Below are 21,954 nucleotides of genomic sequence, written 5' to 3'. Positions count from 1 at the left end.
AATGTTCCTGGTTTAACTGGATGTCTGCGTGCAGAAAAATGCAAATCAACCATTACTTACCACCCTGCACAAAACTAAAGTCTAAGTGTATCCAAGACCTCAACATAAAACCAGACACATTAAATCTGTTTGGAAAAAAAAAAAAAAAAAAAAAAAAAACAACTGGGGAAGATCCTTGACCCTGTTGGTACAGGAGACAACTTCCTGAACAGTACACGCAACAGCACAGGCTCTGAGATCAATAATCAATAAATAGGACCCCATGAAACTGAAAAGCTTCTGTAAAGCAAAGGACACTGCTGTCAGAACAAAATAACAGCCTACAGACTGGGAAAGGATCTTCACCAACCCTATATCTTACAGAGAGTTAATATCCAGAATATATAATGAAATTTTGAAGTTAAATAGCAATAAACCAAGTAATCCAATTTAAAAATGGGGTACATACCCAAGCAGAGAATTCTAAAAGAGGAATATCGAATGGCAGAGAAACACTTATATGCTCCTTAGTCATCAGGGAAATGCAAATCAAATAACCCTGAGATTTCACCTTACACCCATTAGAATGGCTAAGATCAAAAACTCAAGTGACAGCACATGTTGGAGAGGATGTGGAGAAAGGGGGACCTTCCTCCATTGCTGGTGGGAATGTAAACTTGCACAACTACTTCGGAAATCAATCTGTCACTTTCTCAGACAATTAGGAATAGTACTTCCTCACTATCCAGCTATACCATTCATAGGCATATATTCAAAATATGCTTAAGTATACAACAAGGACATTTGCTCAGCCATATTCCTAGCAGCTCTATCTGGAAACAACCTAGGTGTCCCTCAGTGGAGGAATGGATACAGAAATTGTGGTTCATTTACACAATGGAATACTACTCAGCAATTAAAAAAAACAAGGAAATAATGAAATTTGCAGGCAAATTGTAAAAACTAGAAAAGGTCATCTGGAGTGAGGTAACCCAGAAACAGAAAGACACACACACTGTATGTACATACTCAAAAGTGGATATTAAACATATAACATAAGATAAACATACTAAAATCTATGTTCCTAAAGAAGCTAAACAAAGAAGACCCTAGGGAAGATGCTCAATCCTCATTTAGAAAGTCAAATGTACTATACATCGGAAGCAGGAAAAGACAGGGGGAACAGGACAGAAGCCTACCACATAGGGTCTCTGAAAGACTCTACTGATGGAGATATCAAAGCAGAGGCTGAGACTTATAGACAAACTTTGGGCAGAATTTTATGAAAGAAGGGAGAGATAGAAAGACCTGGAGGGGACAGGAGCGCCAAATGACAAATAGAACCAAAAATCCTGAGCCAGGGGCCCCTGTAGAGAATGGTAACCCAACCAAGGACCATGCATGGAGAGGACCTAAAAGCCCTGGCTCATGTATAGCCCATAGACTCAGTTTCCAAATGGGTGCCCTAGTAAGGGGAGCAGGGGCTGTCTCTGGCATGAACTGAATGGCTGGCTCTCTGATCACCTCCCCCTAGGGGTTGCAGCCTTGCCTGGCCCCAGAGAAAGACAATGCATTCATTCCTGGATAAGCTAGGGTCAGATAGAAGGGGAGGAGAGCCTCCCCATCAGTGGACTAGAGGAAGGGCATAGAGGGAGAAGAAGGAGCAAGAGTAAGATTGGGAGGAGACGAGGGAGGGGGCTCTGCAGGGATACTGATTGCATAAATAGTAATAATAAATGATAATAATAAAAAACAAAAACCATAAAAATAAAAATAAATTTAGAAAAAAATTTCTTACTGTTAAAGGGTTTCTCTGTGGGACATGGAACTGTAGTAAGCTAGGAACAAAATACCTGCTAACATCTTGAGACTTCAATAAGAGAGTATAATTCTCAACAAACTACAAGTTAGTTTGTACTGAAAGCTTGAGCAACAAAAGAATATTATGATATTTTTTATTGATTTATTTTTTATTAATTAGTTTATTCATTTTGTATCCCAGCTCTATTCCCCTCCGTAACCCCTCCCAAGCTCACCCTCTCTTTCTCTTTTTCTCTCTTTCCCCTATCCAAGTCCACTGAGAATTTATATATATAAATCACAGGTCATTCACTTTGTATCGCAGTAGCCTTTTCCTCTTTCCCTCCCAATCTCACCCTCCCTCCCTCATCTCCTCATTGCCCCCTTCCAAGACCACTGATAGGGGACACAATGGAATACTACTCAGCAATTAAAAAGAAAGAAATCATGAAATTTGCAGGCAAATGGTGGGATCTAGAAAAGATCATCCTGAGGTATCCCAGGAGCAGAAAGACACACACGGTATATACTCACTTATAAATGGGTACTAGACTTATAAGATAGGATAAACACACTACTAAAATCTGTACACATAAAGACGATAAACAAGAAAGAGGACCTGGGATAAGATGAATATTAAGATATGATGATCTAAGAGAAGCATAGGTGTTCCCTTACATGAAGAACACTGCTGTAAACAAGACAGTGAACAGAAATACTGCTTTGTCAGTACTCACTGAATCACCTTTGCTGGACTGTGTTTCTTTCTATGAAAACTCATCTACCACAAATATGTAGGAATTTTAAAAGTAAATTTATAAGCTAGTTTCAGCAAAATAGAGCTAACACCAGGGGTCTTGAAGCCCTTAGAAAAACAGAGCAGGCAGGAGTCTCTCAAGGACCTGTTTATGCTAAAAGTGATCCTCCAAAGGCATTATGGAAGAAAGGATATCTCTGTATTTCACACTCCCAAATATCAGGGGTAACTTTGTAGCAGTTCTCATCCTGTGGGTCATGATCTCCTTGGAGTATGTATGGGGTTTGTCAGATGACCCTTTCACAAGGTTCCCCTAATACCGCCAGAAAACATGGTATAATTACATTATGATTCATTACAGTATCAAAATTATAGCTATGAATTAACAATGAAAATAAATTTATGCTTAGGGATCACCGTAACCTGAGACACTGAATTAAGGGGTTGCAGCATTAGGAAGTTTGAGAACCACTGGTGCGTAACACAATGGTTTTCATAAATAAAGAAGTTATCATGAGTAAAGAAAAAATAGTCATTCAATCTTACTCAGAGAAGGAGATCATCTAGTTATTTTTGTGAATGCCTGGTGGCTTTATTTTATTTTTCCCCTTTCACTGTTTTTGTGAGTTGAAAATGCAATGGTCTGGCTGCCAGAAGGTCCATTTCTCACTTTTTCTGCTTGTCAGCAGAAATGTATTCATTTTCTCAACGGTACACATTTTTTCATCATCAAAATTAAAAGAAACAGCCTTATTAAATCTTAAGGACATGCGAGCCCTTGTACCACCTGGGATATGTTACCAAAGCTCTGTAAGAAATTTGTTCAAATTTTAATACCAAGACATTATCTTACTTGAAAATTGGTAATCCTTCCTCTCATATATGCTGCACTTCTTTGGGATTTTAGGTGGCCCCCAGCCAAACTTAAAGCATCTTGAGGCCCTGATGTTTGGGTTCACACCTTTATATTTGCTTTTCTTCTTTTTCTGTTTCTCTAGTTTTTGCTGTTATCTGTTAACATTTTCAAATAAGGTGAGAAAGGATTGACTCAATCCTATGTGGAGCCATGTTGCCTGGCTTAAAGCTCATTCAAAATGAGAACTCACAGTAGTTCTAGTTTGCTTTATAGATCTAATCTGTCTCTCACAATTTAAGTATAGAGTGTCCATAATTTTTTTCTCTTCAATTTGCTTTCAGCCTGTAGTATAGCACAAAAAGATGCTAACTAAACCCAACTTGGAAACTTTTTGTTTTGATGGGCTGTAATAGTTGGATTTTTGCAGTCAAACAGCAGAGGTTACCATGGAGCTGTGCATGGTGGAAAGGCTTCTCAGCACAGTTGTTCTGAAATGGCATGGGGCTTAATCATGAGATTTAGGTTTGTATTATTTTTGTTCTGGCTACACAATAACACATCACTTTGTGACGGTTGCTGTCATCATTTTAGTAATAAATACAGTTGTCTAAAAGAAAAGAGAAAAGGTAGCTTTATACAATGTTTTTAAAAAATTCATTTCAAACACTAAGGAACTCTGAAAAAAGTGGTTACAAAATATGTTTACTTAAATATTGTGAAATGAGGATGAAAATTCGAAGTGCAGGGTATTTGTCATCTACTCATGACTACCAGATGGCCACCGCCTCCTCTTCCTCTGCAAGCCGAATGACTCACATTGTACAGGGTGTGCAAAATGAAATGTCGAAACTCTACAGAGTAGAGGTGGCAGTGCCATAACATGATGCTGGAGGAGTGTGCCAGCCAGATGACTTTGCCAGCCAACATGCTGCCAAAGATTTCACAAAAATGTCTCACTGGAAAGAGTTTGGGTGTGTGTTCAGTCTACCATCTCTGACAGGATCAAGGAAATGCTTCAGGTTGTGAGCGATCATGGGTGTGTGTGAAGGTGGACTGCTCTGCCAGCCCAGAGCTATGTGGTAATCACAGCTACCAAGGTGAATCATGCCATATAGGCTCACCTGTTTTGACTTGTCAGCCCTAGAAGGGTGGCAGCTCTGTCTCCAGCCAACAACATAACAAAGTCTAGGTTATTATCACAATCCTCCAAATAAATGAAAGTTTAAGCAAGTTTAGAGATGACTGTTTAAGGTTTAATGTTCTTTTTTTTTTTTTTCCTTTTATTTAATCAAAAGAAACTCTGGATCTGCCATGTTTAACTAAGACACCAGGGTTATATTTTAGGTAACTATATTTGTTTAAAAACTAGAGTCCTACCAGCCAGGTGGACAAATGCATACTTGACTTTTAGCTACATTCTAATTTTCATTCATGTGAAACGCTACCCATCTCTTATATTCTGAATCACTTGGTGTTTACAATTTTGTAAAGTTCCTTGCTTTGGTGGTAAGGAAAAGCCCTGTAGTTTCTACCTCTCTGTGAATACTTGCCCTGAAAGAAGCCAGTTGTCTTACAAAAAAGTCTGACTATCCTCAAGCTATATGTTTTGAGGAAGTTCAAGCAGCCACATGAAGAGGCTGGAAGAGAGAAATGCCTGGCAAGCCTTCAACTCTTTCTTTCATCTCAGCAGATGAGAAAGACATGTGGCTAAAGAAGCCATTTTGGATGTCTCCAGCTGTCATCTGACTCTAACCACCTGGGAGAACCCAAGGATCCACTTAGCTGAGCCCAGTCAATTTCCAGAATAATAAGTCCTAATAATATATTGTTTTAAGTCACTAAGCTTTGGGGAGTTTTGTTTTACAGTAGCAGATAATCTAAATATGAGAGGGAGGGAGGAAATATCATCTGGCTAAAAGGAACATTTTCTCCACACACACAAACAGATCAGAGAGAGAGAGAGAGAGAGAGAGAGAGAGAGAGAGAGAGAGAAGTTAAAGTGTTTTTGTATTTAAGTATGGCCTGAATTGCCAATATTTTAGACTCTAGTAATATGATGGCCAGAAACAGCAGTGTGTATATAACATAGAGATTACGAAAAAATGCCCTTTGGCATACCTTATACTGGTATATACTGGAGTATAGTGTATGGAGCTAAGAAATAGGAGAGAATCTGGAAGTAACTAATATGACAGGACAACTGACACCCATGAGAAATAAAGTTTCTTGCTTGTTACTGGATATCTAGATGTCTGAACTGTCACAAAGTAGAGGATGGGCAAAAATGTCTGGAAAGTTCTTCTTAGAGGAAAGAAGGGTAAATAAAGGATTTGAATTGTGGAAGTATACCTGAAAAAAATGGTGGAAAACAACAGTATTGAGGTTGCTAATGTCTGAGAGAAAGGCACATCTTAGTCATTACTAAGATTAGGTTAAAGCCTAATCTAAGGAGGGAAAATAAAGCAGTAGAGAACAATGGAGTCACAAGACGCAGGACGAGGCTGCATATAGAGAGCACATTTTGGGGGATTAAGGTTTTTTCAGTTAACCACAACCATGGCTTGGATACAAACACATTTGAAGTCCTAGAAAGGCTAGCAATACTCAAATAGGGAGTACTTTGTTCAGCTACTAATGGGCAGAACAAGTCAGTTATTCTCTCTGGGTCACAGTGAGGCATTCTGTAAGTTCTAGAGGACTTCAAATTGGCATAGCATTATTATCACATATAATAAATGGGAACTTGTACTTACAAAATCTAAACTTCATTTTAACTGCAAAACTCAATATTTCTAAAACCACAGAAACAGATAAACAAAAACAGGTACAAACTTTTACGATAAAATAACAATGCTTACGGGCAGGAAATATGCACAAAAGTCACCCATTAACATTAAAGATTATCCAGAGAGAATACTTTAAATATGAGGACAAAGATTTAAATTCATGATTAAGCGTAGAGGTCACTGACTAGGACACTTGTAGACTCTATGAACAAACTAATTCTGAGAAATTTCTGAGAATGATGACTTAAATAATAGTGATGTTCACTGTAAGTTTATCTTTATGTGTTGTTTTGGAAGTTTTCTCATTCAGTCTTGGTGGGTACTCATATCCAAATTCAAAACAGTGCTTAGAGTTATTTCCCCTCCACCCCCCATTTTCAAATTTCCAGTGGCCTTTTGTAGTGACATCTTCCAGTAATCTCAGCACTGGAGAAATTGTGGCAGGTGGTTTGTGAATTTCAAGCCAACCTGATTTAATAAAACACATTCCAGGGAAGCCTACCATATACAGTAAAATTCTGCCTCAGAAAAAGATAAACCATAGCATATTAACTTCTTAGTTTATAATTCTTGTTGTTTGTAAAGAAAAAAATGAAATGCAGGAAGAATACCTATCATCTAGATTCAGTAAATGTCACCATTCTACAACTCTAGCTTATCATACATGCCCATTATTTACTATTCACACTAGGCTATATATAATTGTTTTATTTTCCCATCTAATACAGTAGAATCTACCAACTCTTTTGTCCTATACTTTCTCCAGCACACTCACCTGCAGTATTTTAATGTCCTAATTTTCAAGATACTATTGATTTGCAAAGAAATACTAAGTTACTAATTAAAATTTTGCACAGAATATCAATAATTTTAGACAGGTTTTCTATAAATAATTTTTTTAATCATTAGAGTTTCTATAGCTATTTCATCTCATAAGGGTTCACATCAGTCTGAGTTTGGGGTTACAATTATAAAAAAATTGTTACAGCTGGTTAAGCAGGAAATAAGAACCATATAATTGAATTTGTGGAAGTACAAGGCACCTGAGCCTGAAGACACATTATCAAAGAAAAATAACCAAATAATACTACAGAACAGTTTCTGGAGGTGTCCCTTGTTGAAAATGCTGTGTATAGACATTATGGATTATCTGGCTGATTCTAAATCTCAACAGTTCTTGAACTGTTCAACTGTTGTTGAACCACAACAGTTCACTGAAAGCCACTGCCTCTACATCATATTCTTCATAGAATGGTCTCCATGGAATCAGCTTCCTTACATTTGTCTCCTTTGACTAAAATATAACATGGGAACATCTCATTGGTCAAAGCCAAGGCAAATGTTTATAATCTAGGTGCAAGGAAATACAGAAAACTGAGTATCTGACTATTAGATTGGGAAAGCAAGAGTCCTACACTGGGAGCATCCCTTCAATTTCAGGTTCAATTGTTCTGAGTGGCCACAATTATGATCTAGGTTTGTTGAAGTATCTTTAAATCTAAAACAGTATTTGAAAGCATCTCTGTACTTTCTTTCACAATGCATGAAAAGGGGAATACAGCTGACATTTTTAATGTTCATACAAATGAATTCATTTCTTCTCAAGTTAAACAAAATAATAATTTTAATTTAAATTGTTGCATTTCCTATTTTTCTCTTCATGTGCTGTCTTTTCTAGATAGACTGTAAAGTCTTCTACATAGAGGTCTTCACAACTCACTAACATTTTTTTCTTCTTTTAATGTGATTTTTATGCCAAGCCACTTTTTGCTGTAATATGTTCTTTGTTTTGTGATGTTCTCACAGGTAGTAACAGTTTTCTAAAACCATAAATGCCTGCCCCCATGGGAAAGAATACATATCAAAGGATATAAAAAACATGGCATTTAATATGAATAATGTCATTCTCCTCACCAAGGAATTTTAAACTAGCAAGAATGTTGAAATACTTTTTTTTTAAGTAGCCATCTATTTCCAGTTTTAAAAAGGATTTAAAAATAAAAGCCAACTATGGACATAAAATTTTTTTTAGAGTTAAAACTCTTAGAGGTTTGCACAGATATTACAAAGTACGTATAATTCATTTCACAACTCTCAGATTCGCTTTTTTCATTCTGAAAAAAATGTATTTTTTATAAATGTATTTTTTTATTAATTAAAATTTATTTACTTTGTATCCCAACTGTCGCCCCCTCCCTCATGTCCTCCTAATCCCTCCCTCCCTCCCTCCCTCCCTCCCTCCCTCCCTCCCTCCCTCCCTCCCTCTTCTTCTTCCTTGCCTCTCCCCCAGTTCATGGATAGGGGCTGATCTCTTCCCCTTCAATCTGACCCTAGCCTATGAGTTCTCATCAAGATTGGATGCATTGTCTTCCTCTATGGCCTGGTAAGTCTGTTCCTCCCTCAGGGGGGAGGTGATCAAAGAGCCGGCCACTGAGTTCATGACCCAGACAGTCCATGTTCCCATTACTAGGGAACCCACTTGGAGACTAAGCTGCCATGGGCTACATCTGTGCAGGGGTTCTAGGTTATCTCTATGCATGGTCCTCTATTAGAGTATCAGCCTCAGAAAAGAATCCTGTGCCCAGATTTTTGGTTCTGTTGCTCTTCTTGTGGAGGGGCTGTCCTCGTCAGGCCTTTCATCTTCCCCTTCTTTCATAAGATTCTCTGCACTCTATCTAAAGTTTAGTTATGAGCCTCAGCATCTGCTTTGATAACCTGTGGGGAAGAGTCTTTCAGAAGTGGTAGGCTCCTGTCCTGTTTCCTGTTTTCTCCCTCTTCCGATGTCCATCCCATTTGCCTTTCTGAGTGAGGATTGATCATATTACCCAGGGCCCTCCTTCTAGCTGAGCTTCTTTAGGTGTACAGATTTTTGTAGGTTTAGCCTATATTATATGTCTAGTATCCACTTATAAGTGAGTATACACTAGTGTGTCTTTCTGTTTCTGGGACACCTCACTCACGATGATCTTTTCTAGTTCCCACCATCTGCCTGCAAATTTTATGATTTCCTTGTTTTTAAATCCTGAGCTGTATTCCATTGTGTAAATGTACCACAATTTCTGTATCCATTCCTCAGCTGAGGGACAACTGGGTTGTTTCCAGGTTCTGGGTATTACGAATAAAAATGCTATGAACATAGTTGAACAAATACCTTGTTGTGTACTTGAGCATATTTTAGATATATACCTAGGAATGGTATAGCTGGATCTTGAGGAAGTGCTATTCCTAATTGTCAGAGAAAGTGCCAGATTTATTTCCAGAGTAGTTGTACAAGTTTACATTCTCACCAGCAGTGGAGGAGGGTTCCCCTTTCTCCACAACCTCTCCAGTGTGTGTTGTCACTCGACTTTCTGATCTTAGCCAGTCTGATGGGTGTGAGGTGAAATCTCAGAGTCTTTTTGATTTGCATCTCCTTGATGATTAAGGACATTGAACAATTATTTAAGTGCTTCTTTGCCATTCTATGTTACTCTGCAGAGAATTCTCTGTTTAGCTCTGTATGTCATTTTTTAATTGGATTACTTGATTTTCAGGGAATGGATCTTCACCAACCTTGTATCTGACAGAGAGTTAAAATCCAGAATATATAAAGAACTAAAGCAGTTAAAAAGCAACAAATCAAGGAATTCTTTAATTTCTGTTTCATTACTTTTCTGACAAAGCTATCATTGAGTATGTAGTTGATTAGTTTCCATGTGTATGTATGCTTTTTGTTATTTCTGTTCTTGTTGCGGTCTAGTTTTAGGCTATGATGGTCTGATAGGGTACAAGGGGCTATTTCAAATTTCTTGTATGTGTTGACACTTGCTTTGTGCCCAAATATATGGTCCATTTTTGAGGTGCTGAAAAGAAAGTATAATCTTTTAATTTTGGTGAAAATTTCTATGAACATCTATTAGGTCCATTTGATTTTGGACCTCTGTAAGTGCCATTATTTCCCTATTTAGCTATTGTCTAGATGATCTTTCTTTTGGTGTGCATAAAACATTGAAGTCTCCCACTATTAAGGTGTTGGGATCAATTAAGTTTTAGGAATGTTTCATTTACAAATGCAGATGTCCTTGTATTTGGGGAATACATAATCTGAATTGTGATGTCCTCCTGGTGGATTTTTCCTTTGATGAGAATGAAGTGCCCCTCCTCATCTTTTTTGATTAATTTTGGTTGAAAATCTACTTTATTAGCTATTAGGAGAGCTACTCCAGCTTTTTTTCTGCATCCATTTGCTTGAAAAACATTTTTCCAGGCCTTTACTCTGAGGTAGTGTTTGTCTTTTTTGCACTGATGTGTTTCTTGGATGCAGCAGAATGTTGGGTTCTGTTTCTGCAACCATTCTGGCAGTCTGTGTCTTTTTATTGGAGAGCTGATTCCATTGATATTGATAGATAATAGTGACCAATGAATGTTAGTTCCTTTGATTGTGAGTTTGGTGTTACAGTGTTTTAATGCTTTTTTTTTTTCTTTTAATTTTTTTGTTGTGAAGTTATTTTCATCTTGTTTTTTCTTGGCTGTAGTTGATTTCATTAGATTGGAATTTTCCTTCTAGTATCTTCTGTAGGGTTAGGTTGCTGTGTAGATGTTATTTAAGTTTAGTTTTGTCATGGAATATTTCGTTTTCTACATCTATGTTGCTTGAAAACTTTGCTGGGTAGAGTAGTCTGGGTTGGCATTAGTAGACTCTTAGAGTCTGCATGACTTCTTCCCAGTCTCTTCTGTCTTTCATAGCTTCTGTGAGAATTCCGGTGTGATTCTGATAGGTCTACCGTTATATGTTACTTGGGTTTTTTCCCTTGTTGCTTTTAATATTTTTTCCTTGTTCTATAGATTTAGTGCTTTGACTATTATGTGACATGAGGAGTTTCTTTTCTTTTCTATTCTATTTGGTGTTCTGTAGGCCTTTTGTATGTTAATGGACATCTCTTTTTTTTTAAGTTGGGAAAATTTTCTTCTATGATTTTCTTGAAAATATTTTCTGGACTTTGGAGCCTGGAATCTTCTTTTCCATTGATTCCTATTATTCCCAGATTTCATCTTTTCCTGGTGTCCTTGATTTCTTGGATATTTTTTGTTTGTGACTTTTCTGATTTTACTTTCTCTTTGATATATGTATCAATTTCTGACTGGATCCTAGACATATAATATAGGAGAAACACACTAAAATCTGTTCACCTAAAAGAGCTAAGTAAGAACAGGACCCTGGGTAAGATGATCAATCCTCATTCAGAAAGACAAATGGGATGGACTTTGGAAGAGGGGATAATCAAGAAACAAGACAGAGCTTACCACAGAGGGCCTCTGAAAGACTCTATCCAGAAGGGTATCAAAGCAGATGTTGAGTCTTAAAACCAAACTTTGGGTAGAGTACAGGGAATCTTATGAAAGAAGGGGGAGATAGAAAGACCTGGAGGGGACAAGAGCTCCACAAGGAGAGGAACCGAACCAAAATATCTGGGCCTAGTGGTCTTTTCTGAGACTCCAGTCAAGGACCATGCAGGGAGATAACCTAGAACCCCTTCACAGATGTAGCCCATAAAAGCTCAGGATCCAAGTGGGTTCCTTAGTAAGTGGAACAGGGACTGTCTCTGACAAGGACTCAGTAGCTGGTTCTTTGATCACCTCCCCCTGAGAGGTGAGCAGCCTTATGTGACCACAAAGGAGGACTGTGCAGCCAGTCCTGATGACACCTGGTAGGCTAGGATTATATGGAAAGGAAAGAGAACTCCCCATAGCAGTGGACTTGGAGAGGGGCAGGGGAGGAAATGTGGGAGGGAAGGTGGAATAGGGATGGGGCAAGGGAGGGGGCTACAGCTGGGATATAAAATTAATAAACTGTAATTAACATAAAAAATTAAAAATATTTAAATGTATTCATTATGCATTATCCAGAGTAATAACATAAATAAACCAAAGGTCACTCTAGAAAATGATTTTGTGTCTAAAATAGGGCAAATTACACATCTCTTGGGGTATACAAACCGAAAAATCACCAATTTTTTTTTCATTTGATATTCTTTTCTATCACTAATAGATAAAATTTAGTTACTTACATCATAAATCTGTCCTGGTCATTCTTAATAGTTAAATCTAAATCATTCTCTCCCACAGGAAATGAAAGTTTGTAGCAATTCAGTGAAAAGGTACTACCCAAACATTTGATGTCTTGGAGAAAAATCAGTAATTACTCAAAGTCTGCTTTATGTTTTTTTATGTTACATGATGAGTTGGGTTGTTCTCTTTTTCATCACCAATTTTAAATGATGCACTTAAGAGAGTGAGGTCAAACTGAGTGTCAGTGTTGATTAATATGATTCTGTATCTTACCAACAGAATTTCATGATAAAATGTTTTAAATATTTTGCAGTTTTTATGTATAATTTGAAGAATGTGGTATTAAAATATGCCTTTCCTTAAAATAATGTTAAAGACGTGTTCTGAAACAAACAAAAATGAGATTTACAGTCTAGTAAACACTAAGATAATTTCAAGAGAAAAAAATGCAAGAATCACAGACAGTTTATATTACTTTCTATTGCTGTGGACCATGGATATAGCACCTTAAAATAATACTCATTTATTATCTTATATCATCCACAAGTCAAGGGAGCAGTCACAGAGCAATTTGCAAACAAGATGTCACCTAGACTGTGCCCTCATCAAAAACATTACTAGGGGGAAAGAACTGCTTCCAGGTCTCCTTTGGTTGTTGCAAGTATTCATTTCCTCGTAGCAAAACTCATTACAGCTGTCTTCACCAAGTTAATCAGTATTTCAACAAGCAAATTAGCTCAGAGAGTTCTATTACACATCAGGTGACATGCTATCACCTTTGCAACATTCTGTTAATTACAGATAGCTCGCCAGTTCTTTCTGCACACAAGGAAAAGAGATTATATGGGATTGATGTGAACATCTTAGAATTTTGACTACTGCTCAGGTAAATAAATATTCTAGCCTGCCAATGAAATCCAAGGCAGGGTCCACCAACCAGAATCTCAGTTACTTTATTAACTTATTTGTTGCATGTTACTGCTTTCAGATTAGTAGGCATGGGATTTTCAAATATGTTAAGCAATTTAAAAGAACACGTTAAAAACGTTTCCTGGCTATGTAATGCCTAGAAAAACACACTATATAGCAGTATCCTTAGCTATTTTATAGTTCCAGCTGTAGATGAACTTTGTGTCTAGCAATCATATGTACCTGTTGTTGTATGTTACGATTAATATTTACTAATAATTATCTTTCAGTAATGCTTGCTGTTAATCCTAAACAGCTGTATAACCAAATCACTACACAGAGACTGGGTTTATTTAGTTAACCTAGAACACAATGCTGGGAAATAGTTGCTCCCTCTTAAACCTCCAAGCCCTCATAGTTTCTTAACATTTAGATTTTACCCATTATACTTGCTTTTTGTGAAATCTTATGTCTGGTTCATTCTTTCCATGCTGTTCCAAGATCTCTCTTCCTCTCAGCTATCCTCTGTCTCCTCGACCTTTCTCCTCCCACTCATTTTCTGCCCTCTGGCTCCTCCCCTCCTTCCTGTCCTCTGCTTCCTCCCATTGCTCAACATTGTGGCTAGTTGCTTTATTTTGGCCTGTTTACACAAAGTTGAGGCAGGATGCTTAGAATAAGTGTCACAATGCAATATCTGGATTGAAACCGGAGAGTGTGTCTGAACAAGTGTAAGGTGTATACATTTCAAAAGAATGACCGATCCACAGTGTACAGGGAGCACAGCTGAATAGACCACACAAACGCAGTTCTTCTGTGGCATCACTAATGACTTACTCCTGAAATACTTATTTTATGTTTTCCCTGTATTACAGAAGGAGAAATACACTGTAGTTTTCTCAATGAAGCAAATACTAAATAAAATAAAACTATGAACATAGAAGGTTTATTGGGAAGTAGTACCAGTGAGGAGGTGGAGTTTAATGGTATCTGCAGAATTTCACATAAGCCACAGAAGTTACAGATCTGACCTTTAACTTAAACAAAATTCAAGAAACCTTAATGTAGTGTTAGGCCCTTGTTCACAATAGTAAACAAATGAACAAAATGAGCTTGATGATTCTGGGTGTTTAGGCTAATACAAGCAGGCATTTTTTATGTCAACACTTCATCTTCAGACTGGGATGACAGTAAATTTATAGAGGGACAAAACTTTTCCACCTTTGAGATGTCCCAGTAAAGTTCTTGTACAAATTCTTTGCTCAACTATCTCACTCAGTAAAAGGAAGTAGATGGTTGGATTTTCTAAGTCTTATATTCCAGGTTAGGGGTAGGATAATGTTCTATAATGGTTCTTATTATTATGTTACTACCTCACATATTAGGGTTTTCTAACATCTAACATCTCTTATTCTTGAGTTATCACCAGGAACTTATTCAATGTCAGAGCTTCAATTTATGCCTATGACAGTGATTCTCACCCAGGGACTGTTTTTGCACCTAGGGCTCATTTGGCCATGTCAGAAGAATTTCTATGTATTATGACTGGAGAAAAATTATTGATATAAAGAAAACATAGCATGGTACTTGGGTAAGTACAGGCACATAGACCAGTAAAATTAAAGAAAAAAAAAAGCTGTCACAGTTATAGACACCTAATTTTTGACAAAGGTGCCAAAATGTACACTAGAAAAGCCTTTGAAAAGATGATGTTGGAAAAACTAGAGATTGTGTGCAGAAAAGTGAATTAGATCCTTATCTTTTATCCTGTACAAAAGTCAATTCAAACTGCATCAGAAATCATAATTTAAAATCAGAAAAACTGAACCTGATGAAGTAAAACATAAAGATGACACATTAGGACATAGGTTTAGACAGCAAATTTCATAATAGAACCTCATTAGCTCAGGAAATTGCCCCCAAAACTGTAAAAAGGAATTAAAAAGGCTCGGTGCAGCTATCAACACATTATCAACAGAATAGACAGTCTGAATAATGAGAGAGAAGTTTTATCCTAGTTACACTTTCTGTTGCTGTGATAAAACACCATTACCAAATGCAACTTGGGGAACAAAGAGTCTACTTCATCTCACAACCCTCCTTTCATACTCTACCAGTGAGGGAAGACAGGGCTGAATTCAAGGGAGGAACATGAGAAGAGAGTAAAGCAGAGGACATAGAGGGATGCTGCTTATTGAGTTTCCCTATATGGCTTGTTCCACCTTCTTTCTTACAGCACCCAAGACCACTTGCTTAGTTCTATCACCACACACAATGTGCTGAGCCCTCCCATGTCAACCGTTAATCAAAAAATGTAACACGGGCTGGCCTACAAGCCAATCTGGGTGGGAGGCAATTTCTCAATTGAGGTCTTATCTTCCAAAATCACTCCACAGTGTTTCATGTTGCCACAAAAGGATCCAGCATACTATCTATACTTACGATAAGGGGTTAATATTTATAATATATAAAGAGCTGAAAAAAGAAACACATAATAACCTGCCAATAAATAAACAGGCCAATGATCCAAAGAGAAAGTAGTCATAAAAAAAGCCAGGAAATTATTAAAAACATGCCCAACATCTCTATCCATCAGAGAAATACAAATGAAAATGATTTTACATTTTATCTCATCCTAGCTAGAAAGGTTATCATCAAGAAAATAGAGGAAGACAATGCAGCCACTCCTGATGAGACCAGATTAACTAGGATCAGATGGAAGGGGAGGAGGACCTCCCTATCAGTGGACTGGGGTAGGAGCTTGGGAGGAGAAGAGGGAAGGTGGGTAGTATTTGGAGGGGAAGAGGGAGAGAGCTACACGAGGGATACAAGGGGAATAAACTGTAATTGATAAAATATTTTTAAAAAGAACAACAACAAAAAAAAGAAAACAAAGGGTTTTTTGCTGCCATGCCTCCACCATCATGGGTTGCATGCATACTTCAGGAAAGGGATTGTTCCACTTGGTCCTACCCTACTGCCATAGAGTCCCCATGTGTCTGACAATGTGAAGGAACACATTTACAAACTGGCCAAGAAATGTTTCACTCCCTGCCAGATAGGTGTGATCCTGCGGGAATCACATGGCATGGCACAGGTCCGTTTTGTGACTGGTAATAAAATCTTGAGAATCCTTAAGTCCAAAGGCCTTGCTCCTGACCTCCCTGAGGATCTCTATCATTTCTTTAAGAAAACCATTGCTGTCAGAAAGCATCCTGAGAAACAGAAAGAATAAGGATGCTAAATTTCGCTTGATTCTGACAGAGAGCAGAATTCACTAGATGGGTTGTTATTATTGTTATGCCCAGTTCACAAACCCCAAAGGACTGGGAATAAATATACTCCTCTGTAAATACATGAGGTTTTTTTTTTTAATTGTATACACGTTTGAACACAGGACACAAACCTCCTGTTGAAACAGGAAAGGAATATGGCCCCGAGGTCTAGGTGTACAGAGTTTTTAAAGGGGGGGAAAAAGTGGCATAAATTCTCTCGCATACACCAGCAATAAAAATCACTTTGAATAAACAAATAAATAAATAAATAAACAAACAAACAAAAAAGAAAACAAAGGAAGACAAAAGCTGGCAAGAACGTGGGGAAATGGTAACATTTATGTTCTGTTGATAGAAGCATAAACTGGAGCAGCCACTACAGAAGTCGCAGCTAGAAATAGTATATGGCCCAGCTATACCACGTATAGGGCATGTGCCCAAAGACTTTGAATCCTTCCACAAAGATACTATACAGTCATACTTATAGGTGCTTTTCTTGCAATGACGGATGAATAAAAAAAAATTGTGTATTTACAAAATGGAATATTACTTGGCTGTCAAGAAATATGAAATTTGGAGGAAAAAGGATAGAATTAGAGAGCATTATATTAAGCAAAGTAACTGTGCCACAGAAAGAAAGTGAGAATACTGTGAGTAAAAGGGGACATCTGGGAAAGGCTGGAAGATGGGACAGAAGAGCTCTAACAAAATTAAATATGTCTGAAAAATCCATATGGAAATTACTCTGTAAGCTATCTTTTAAAATGAAAATAAAATATTTTAAAGAAGAAAGAGCCTAGAGATTCTGTTAAATATCCCATGATGTATAAGACAGTCTTCCAAAGCATATTCAGCTCCAAATATCAGTTCCATGTTGTGAAACCTGCAATATAAAGTCAATCCTATTCAATGTCTCATCTCTTATCTAGGTTTCAATCCCAAGCTTTACCTGCAAGATGAGAAAATTTTAGCTTTTTTCCAAATATTTCAAACAAGGTGATATGATGAAGAGAGACGGGGCAGTAACCAATCTATGCTTTAGCTGTGTAGCCATAGAATCTGTGTGAATCCTATTATCTTTTACAGGCCTATAAAAATATTTAATTTTTAACCCTTAGAAATCAAAAGAAAAGCAGTACAGTAGTAATATGTATAGTACTATGTGTATAATAATAATGACTCAAATAAATTATATTTAACATATTCTCTCAGTGGCAAAATATTTTAGTAGAGAAAGAAACCATAAAAGCCAAAGTTTCCAGGGCCCAATGAAATTATAACTCATCCTTTTGCACAAGAGGAGACATCAGGGAATTGAAAGCATAAATAAAATGTGAAATATGCAATGGCCTATAAGAAATCCATTTAAAGAGAGAAACATGCATTTTATTTATTATTTATTTATTTATTTATTGGTAAAGCTAGTAGACATTATTACAAGCCAACTTTTGGGTTGATTGCCTTCAATTTATAGGTCCAGTAGTTTATCCAATAGAATAAATGCAGCACACCTCAGCTGCATGGGTATGGCACAAAGCAAGGAAACACTTTAGGTTTGTTGTACTGGCATTTGGAGTAAAGAAGAGACAATCAAAAGTTTCAAGAGAATTTGTACAATGAAGAACTCAGATAGCTAAGCTGGCTAAAAGCAAAGAAATAACCAAACAAGGTTTTTGAATCAAGGTGAAAGTCAACAAAATAGAGATTCCAATTAGGGTGAAAATGTAACACGTGATATTATTTGCAAGCTTTTTGAGAAGCTCCGAGGGCAGCAGCTGGATTCCTGGGACAGCAGTCACATCCTCCAAAACACAGTTATACCAGTCCCCATGTGGAGACCAGGAGGACAATAAAATTAGACAGAATCCTGGATTTAAGATGACAGAGGCCAGATGAGTCTGAGTCCCAGAATGAAGTGTTTGGTAGGTCTGTAAGTTGCAGCTCAGTAGCCCTCTGAAGCACCCGATCCCCTGCAGCTGCTACCTGAGGTAAATGCCTGCCCTCCCAAACCTGTCACCTATGGCACCTGTAACCTGCCCTTCAAGGCACCCCTGCCCATGTGTCCATGACTCCTCCCCTTTGTAGTACCTGCCTCTGAGCCTCTGCTCTTCAAGACACCTGTACCAGTGTCCTGCCTTCTGAAACATGGTTGCATCTGAAATGCCAGCATCCGTTTGTGTTCCTCTGGACTTCCCGCACCATTCTGAAGATGACTCCAGACTCCAAACTCTAGAGATGGGCAGTTCCAGTTTTCCATGAAGGTTCAAGGAACAGTCAGGGCTCAGACAACCAGATGGATAAAGTCCAGTAAAGAACACAATTAACAAAAACAAGGACATCATGGCTCCACCAGATCCCCCCTCAAAAAAACAATGGATATTCTAAAGTAGCTGAAACATAGGAAACATATCTTAAATCTATGCTTATGCAGTCATTAGAGGCATATAAAAAGAAAAAAATCTCTTAAAAAATACAGAAAATACAGCCAAACCAATAGAAGCCATCAAGTACAAACAGGAAACCACAATAAAACAGTTGAAGAAAATTAATAAAACTGTTCAAGACCTGAAAATTGAACTAGAATCAATAATGAAAACACAAACCTAGAAAACCCTGGAGATAGAAAACTTATAGAACAGATCAGGAACCACAGAGGCAAGCATCACCAACAGAATACAAGAGATGGAGGAGAGAATCTCAGGTTTTGAAGATACAATTGAAGAAATTGATATATCTCTCAAAGAAAATATTAAAATGGAAAAATTCCTGACACAAAACATCTAAGAAATAAAGGACATCATGTAAAGACAAAACCTAGTCATCAGTCATTAGGGAAATACAAAGCAAAATGACTCTGAGATTCCATCTTATACCTGTCAGAATGGCTAAGATCAAAAAACCAAGTGACAGCACATGCTGGAGAGGATGTGGGGAAAAGGGAACATTCTTCCATTGATGGTGGGAGTGCAAACTTGTACAATCACTTTGGACATCAATCTGGCCCTTTCTCAGAAAACTGAGAATAGTCATACTGCAACAACCAGCTATACCACTCCTGTCAAAACACCTGAAAGATGTTCCACCATACAACAAGGACATTTGCTCAACCATGTTTTATTTGTGATAGACAGAAACTGGAAGCAACCTATATGTCCTTCAACCAAAAAATATATTTTAAAAACTGTGGTACATTTACACAATGGAATACACTCAGTCATTAAAGACAAGGAAATTATGAAAATTTCAGGCCAATGGGTGGAACTAGAAAAGATCATCCTGAGTTAGTTCACACAGATCCAGAAAGACACACATGGTATATACTCACTTATAAGCAGATTTTAGTCATATAGTATAGGATAGACAGACTATAAATGCACAGACCAGAAGAAGTTAATCTAATAGGCATCTTAGTTTTCATGTTGGCCCATAGGTTGGAGAAGTGGGGATATCTCTGACATGGACTATGTTGCCTGAGTTTTGATCACTTCCCCCGATGGGACTTTCCTACCAGGCCACTGGGGAGGAAGACAAACTCAGTCCTCATGTGAATAGATGAGCTGGGGTGTCTGGGTAAGGTTATCCCTATTTTAAGGAATAGGGTAGAGAGAATGTGAAAGAGAATAGGAGACTGGGAGGAGAAAATGGATGTGCCTATGACCAAGATGTGAACTGAACTAATTAATTAAAAAATTCAAAAACCAAAAAAGAAAGAAAAAAGTGCTAAAAATTTAATAATACAGAGTAGTAGCTTTGGGAAGACTTATCTAATTTGACATTTTCTGTCAAAATGTAGATGTCCTTAAAGAGGGGGAAATGCTTCTTTCTCTTAGCACCTTATCTTACAACTAGTTGTAAATGAGCTGTGTCTGATAAACAGGACTCTGAAAGTGGACCTAGTAAGCAGGAAAATTCAAGTATCTATTCAGCCAAAATCAATCAAGTTATAGTATAGGTTCTATGACTTGAATGTACCCATAAATGCCATTTGTTAGTATTGCAGTCAATTTAAAAGTATGGTCTAATAATGTTTACTATTAGCCCTATAATTATCACAGTGATATTATCTAACCTGATATCACAGTCAATAAAAGACACAGACACTTGGTAGATTTAAGAATAGTCTTATTTCACTTGGAGCAGGAAAGATATTAATGCTTTTAAACTACCTTTATCGCCCAGTCCCATCACAGGCTACCTACCACTCATAATTGCATAAATTCCATAAACTTGCTTATTCTTCATCTGGGCCAGTTCCTCCATCCATGCTGGCCATGTGCTTCTCACACACTAACCCATGGCAACGTTTTTCCTCCTATATCTGCCTCCTTCCCAAGATCCTTCTGTCCCCAAAGCCTGAGAACCTTAGCCACACCTACCAAATTTCTGTCCTGCCCATGTGTAGGCCTTTTAATCAGCCAATCAGGGATAATTGGGAAATATTCCCTCTTACCACAGGGGTACAGGAGGTTGTTCTACATTAATAACAATGACCATGACAGGACACTAACCAGATCTCATGCCACTGAAATCAGCATTTGAATACATAGCAACATAACTCCTAACATGTTAGACATTTGTTCTCCAGTGCAACAACTTTAGGAGGTGATTTGGTCATGAGTTCTCTGCTCTTCTTAATGGATTATGCTTATATGTTAAGGAGCTAGCTTGGAACTAGGTTTAATATTAAAGTGAACTCTCTGATAGAGAAAGCTCTCAGATTTTCAAGCCTCCAGAATTCTGAGATAAACATTTCTCTCTATAAATAACCTAGATTCAGATATTCTGTCATAGCAATAGAAAATGAACTATAACAATAGTCAGTATTATAAATTTACAATTTAAGGGGGTTGGGGATTTAGCTCAGTGGTAGAGCGCTTGCCTAGCAAGCGCAAGGCCCTGGGTTCGGTCCTCAGCTCTGGAAAAAAAAAAAAAGAAAGAAATTTACAATTTAAATAATTTTGAGTCATCAAACAATTACTTCTGCTTACCACTATAAAATTTATAGGATTTGAGGCTAGGACTATGGCATAGTAAGTGAAATGCTTGCTGTGTAAACATGAGTTCAGATTCCCAGCATTCACATAAAAATCTGAGCATAATGGTATGTGCCTATAACCCCAGCACTACGGAGGTGAGAGACAAGAGAATTCTAGCATTATTTTTGTTAATATAGTTCAACTTGGGTTTTGTTTTCAATTCACTGTAGCCGTCTTATTGCAGCATTTGTAGTAGATTTTCTAGTTCAGTTGAATCCCATTTGTCTGTATGCATCACATTCCAGATATTAAGGGCTTTTACCTCCTTTGTCAAAGACAAAGTTCCATGGGTCTTACTGTTTCTTAACATCTTCTAAGTATTATAAGGCTTGTTTGTTCTGGGTTATATTTTCAAAGATAGTTGTGTAGTTAACAGTGTTTTCTTTCTGAGCCAAGGCCAGGAATGCTTTTCACATTAAAATATTTAGATTTCTTAAGCTCAGAGTTCCTGTGTGCAGGTGTTACCTGGCCCTCTTCACAGACCCTTTGTAAGAGCTGCTGTTCAGGAAAC

This window comes from Meriones unguiculatus, chromosome X, assembly GCF_030254825.1.
Source record: "Meriones unguiculatus strain TT.TT164.6M chromosome X, Bangor_MerUng_6.1, whole genome shotgun sequence".
Classification (NCBI taxonomy): domain Eukaryota; kingdom Metazoa; phylum Chordata; class Mammalia; order Rodentia; family Muridae; genus Meriones; species Meriones unguiculatus.
The sequence above is the reverse complement of the archived record's forward strand: the minus strand, read 5'-3'. Positions refer to the sequence as shown.